At 34.7% G+C, this 5343-nt stretch overlaps 1 long non-coding RNA gene across 1 annotated transcript; it reads left to right on the forward strand.

Annotated features, from left to right (window-relative positions):
• The first annotated feature begins 147 nt into the window (after nt 1–147).
• Nucleotides 148–3240, forward strand: LOC138941170 (uncharacterized). The gene is made up of 3 exons (XR_011448133.1): nt 148–369; nt 793–921; nt 2555–3240. It is a non-coding gene; the product is annotated as an uncharacterized lncRNA (long non-coding RNA).
• The last annotated feature ends 2103 nt before the right edge of the window (nt 3241–5343 follow it).

The following is a 5343-nucleotide window of genomic DNA, read 5'->3' on the forward strand; positions in this document are numbered from 1 at the left end:
GCGCGAAGAGGAACCTTGAAAATTTTCAAATAGCCAACAATCGCGCGCCTTTTATGTGAGCTCTATAAATATTTACCATAGATTTACTCAAAAAGAGTTACTGCATACCAGTTACGGTAGACGCTTGTCAATTGCGCTTTCCTATAGGTCGCCCGAAAGCATATATTACCAAGATAGGACAATAGAAGAGAGTATGCAGTCTATATTTATATATAAGTCTATGGTATTTACATACACATATTCGAACGTAAAAATCCGGCGTTCCCTCTCTCTCTCTCGCTCTCTTCTCTCCGTTCACACATTTTCCAGCCGTATATTTGCAATATTAAATACATTATCGATATTAAACCGTGATATTCTACTAACAAGGTAAGAGATTTCACGATTCAAATTTTTTTCTGGAATTACTTAAAATTCAATATTCTGTGAAAGATTCTGTGAATATTAGACGGCAATATACGAGTGTCATCATTTTCGTCGAGTGTCGTCTTTTATTTTATTTATTTTTTTTTGTTTCTGCGAATTGTTTTTAAATTATACGATTCACACAATCTCGAAATAATTTTGCGATTTCGTGCAACATGTTGGAACGCCACGCCATCGTATATTTATCGGCGTTCAAATAAACAATGAACTGTCGGCGATTTTCGATACTCGCTGTTTTGTTCCATCATAAACCATTTAATGCATTTACGGAAATCGTGCATTTATCTGTCGTTAAACGTCACTTAAACGTCTTTTAAATGCACATCCGACAATTTATAATAATGACGCAATAATTAAAAATTTCAGGAGCGATAAAATGCATCTTGTTTCAACATCGATATCCATATCCATTCGAGACTCAATCGAACAACGTTCAATTCGGAGAGAATTGATAACAATAATATATTGAAATTAAAAATTCATAATTTTTAAATGGTAAGTTTCTGTTATATTATTTGTAATTACGTTGATCTAACAATATATATCCGTCAAATTCATTTCTACCTTCTATAGAGATATATTTCCTGCGAACGATATGTAAATTATATAATAATAATAATAATACAAAACAAAATGTATATATGTAATGTATGAATACATTTTTTTCATAAGATGTATATATATATGTATTTTAAGCAAATCGATTCTCGACGATGCTTCTCGTAATTTTTTCATCCGTTCAACATATTACATGAATTGTCTTTTCCGTAATCTCTGTCATCGTTAAACAATATCTCGCGAAAATGCGTGCTTTCGAATCTTCCTCAAAAGTTTTCGCCCCTGATTATGCAAATCGAATCGTATTTATTATCACATATACTACACGGTAACTGTTCCAAACTTTAGAAGCGTATTTGAAAGTTTAAGATAAAGGCAAAGGTCGCGTAATTCGAAAGACGGTTTACTGAATGGATTACAGGCTACAAGATAGCGATGTTGAAAGAAATTTATGCGGCGCGAAATTTATGTTTGTTGGATATAAAAATTGTTCTTTTTTTTTTAATCTTTTAAAATCTTGTTTTATAATTCTTACTATTTTTTTTCAAAGGTCAGTTGTTTTCCTTGATTTTTTCCATCATAGTATTTTAATAAAGCATCTTTGTATTCATGTTTTGAAGTTTAATTCACGAAACAAAGGGGAAAATGATAATTACACATTGTAGGAAATATAGACAGATGAATTCTTAACATTTTACTAAATTCATTATCGATTGCGTGATTGATGTTAAAAAATAAATAAATAAATAAATAAGATTGTTTTTCTCTGAAATTACTTCTTTACGAAGAGAAAATATTGCGAAAATAAATTGTTGCATCTTGAGCCAAAAATAAAATATGATCAAAATTGAAAATATGATGGGTCATGTCATTTTTCGTTATCATATATATTACGTGGATAAAGGGAAATTTAAACCTGCACTTTAATCATTTATAAAGTAAACGAAGAGATATAGAGGTGGAAAATTATTATCTCTCGGGAACCAAAGGTTAAAGATCAATAGATTAGATAATCAGATATTTATTGTTATCTGTAATAGAGTCTATTATATCCATTAAATTAGATAATCAGGTATGATTATGGACATAAATGGGATAGTAATATGAAAATTATCTTTGTGTGTGTGTGTGTGTGTATTTTTTATTTACAGATTTACACTTTTTTTGCAAGTCTTTTATCCACGACCACTTATTAAACGGAATGTCTAAAAACTGCAAGACAATTTTTAATAACGAAATTATTTGACAATTTGGAATCAATTTTCAAAAATTTTAAGGCGTTAATAATTTTTTCCATAAACAATTGAGAAGATTTATTTTTTCGAATCAAACTTTGAGAAATCAGAAATGGATGTGTAATAAAATTATATTTTTAAATAAATTTTACATCAACAAAATTTTTATTTAAGTGCGAAAAGAAAATGAAATAAAATAATTCTTCTCAATTTTTTTCTTAAAAATTGATTCGAGATTTTCTAATCAATCTAATATCATTAAAAATGTATCCTACTGATTTTTGATGATAGTTTACTTTATTATAGAGAAAGTAATCAGCCTCTCGTTCCCTCAGAGAACCGCGCCTGTCATCGTCCAATGACGCATCATCATCCTCGGCCTTGTCGATCACGGATGGGAGAATCCTAATAACATTAGCAAATATTGCGCCGCTATTTCCGATTGTCCTGCACGTAATCGTATCTGTATAACGGTTCGATACGAACGGAAGCGCCCGCTGCTACTCTCCGGACGTGAGCGTCCTGAAAATGGTACTTGCACGATAATGCGTTTCAACATAGTGAATTTCAATCGCGCCCTAATTTCGTATTCGTCGCAATAATTCACGGTATGGACTGCTGGTTCGTTAAAAATACCTTATAATGCGGATAATTTTCAAGAGCCCGTCGAAAACGAAAAGCTCTCTCTCTCTCTCTCTTTCTCTCGTAAATTAAGCTTCAGAGAAATCATTATTGGGATATTATTCTTCGTTAATTTGAAGAGAGTGAGCTTTACTTCCAGAAAAATTTCAATTTAAGAGACTGAGTCTGATAAAACTTTCTATATTGACATTCAAAAATTGATGGCAAATATAATAAGCCAATTGGACGCTTTGTACGGAAAATATAGGCGTCAAAAATCCATTGAATCCAAGAATCTGCTTAAAATTCAATACAATCTAACAATATATTGAAATACATTGCATATTAATTATTTTCACTCTTTATTCACGCGTGCCAATAATTGAGTTTTGAATTGTAAATATCGACTCTGTGTAAACATACTTACATCTACTTGATTGTATAATTATAATTGATCCTATATCAGAAGATATATATAAATACCTTAAGCTAGCTTTCAGCAATAAATGTACCACAAATATAAAAATACGCGAGCTTCTTACAAATCTAATAAACGTATTTGACGATTTAATTGAACAGAATCGTTGGAAAAAAATCGATATCGTTAATTTTTAGGTTCTTGAATATCTATCGTAGATTCATTCTTTTTACACATATATAAGTATAATTTTTAAGCTTTTGAATATATATCGCAGATTCATTCTTCTTACACATATATAAGTCTAAAAATTAGCAATATCGATTTTTTTCGTACGATTTGTCGAATTATATTGTCAAATACGATTATTAGATTTGTAAGAAGCTCGCGTATATATCTTTATATTTTTAGTACACACTTTTTGCTGAAAGCTAGCTTAAATTTGTGTATATATGTATATATAAGCTTTTTAGCTTGTATGAGATAAAATATAAAAATAAGATAAAAATAACTAAATCATTAGAAAGTATCAGAGAAAATTTATTTTTGAGATTCAACATTTTGCTGCGTGAAATTTTATTTTTAATATTCTTCTATGACCGCACTCGAAAAATCACATTTCGTAATTGGTTTCTCTCCGCATAATTGTACCCAATTGAATTACAATCGAAGCGAGCCGACAACACGCGCGCGATTAATTCCGGCGTGATTTTACGAGAGAGTCCGAAATGTCATTGGGACGTACAAATTTGTCGGCCGACACGCCGTCACAATCGTCAGGGAAAACGGATTCATGGGGAAGAGATGTGATCGGGCCGGATATACAATAGACGACGCTGCACAATAGCACGATCACGACGAAATTAGATCGGTTCATTGATTGGCTCGTCGACTCGCAACAAACTTGCTACAATGCGGAGAGTTATAGATACAAACCGTGACTCGTATTTCCGATGGAGCGGTACGTGTGACGTCAGAGTATATACGCAACGAGATCCGAGGAGTTCAACGCAGGAACGAGATGAGCCCTTAATTTGCCAGACTTATTTCGAACACGATTTCGTAATATATTCATGCAAGTTTCAAATTCGTATCGCTTTTTTTTTTTTTTTTTTTTGCACCGCGTCCCTCATTCCCCTCCCTCGCAAACTCTTCAATTGCGTCGTATAAAAATTCCAACTTCGTAAAAAAATTTTTAAACAAGTTCCTATTCGTTAATCGACGCGTCAAAATATTATGGAAATATAATTTTTACGTTATTAAATCTTATATGTATTTTTCAAGTATACTTTATAAAATTAAAAAATTGTATTTTTTTTTTTTTATATTGCATCAAAGCCGATTAATGATGTAAACACGTTTTAAAGTTTTGCATCACGACAATGATGAATGGAGCAAGAACGCAAACTTCAAGATAATCGAGACGTTTAAGACAAAAATTATGACGAGAATCACAAGTTTTCGGCGCGATTGCTCAAACCAAAGTGCCAAAGAGGATCATCGATTTGGCCTCGTCAGATTCGTGATTCAGTTAATAAGTCAATTAGAGTCGGATCAGAGCCAGTCGGCCAGTCAACGAACAATCGCTCATGACGCTATGTGACGTATCGGGGTAGAAGAGGCGGTCGAGCGTATCGATGACAGGCAGGCAGATTTTTCGGCAGGAGAGAGGAAAACTCCCGTATATCCCGCATCAATCCCCCATACACCTCTCTCGCCTCTCTCACCCATATCCACGTCCCCCCGCGTATATATCCAACACCTATCTACCAACCTACCAACCTACCAACCTATCTACCCTGCAACCCAGACCTATAATTTCTAGGCAACGCGGAGGCCTACACCCTGAGCTCGGAGCCGGGCGAGGACCTGCCAGGCGCCGGCGGAGAGCCAGGAGGCGGAGGGCGCGCGCGCACGCGCGTGATCCTCCTCCACAGCCGTCGTCAGCGTCGACGTCGACGTCGCCGTCGACGGCGATACGCCGCCGCTGGAGCGACCGCGGTGACGGCGGGGGCGAGGAAGAGGCGGGGGGAGAATCGCTGTTTACAGGATAACAGGATCCTCTTCTCCTCCGATCGCGCCAGT

This window comes from Polyergus mexicanus, unplaced genomic scaffold (assembly GCF_030449975.1).
Source record: "Polyergus mexicanus isolate NDT 795.1 unplaced genomic scaffold, iyPolMexi1.0 SCAF_18, whole genome shotgun sequence".
NCBI classification, from domain to species: Eukaryota; Metazoa; Arthropoda; class Insecta; order Hymenoptera; family Formicidae; genus Polyergus; species Polyergus mexicanus.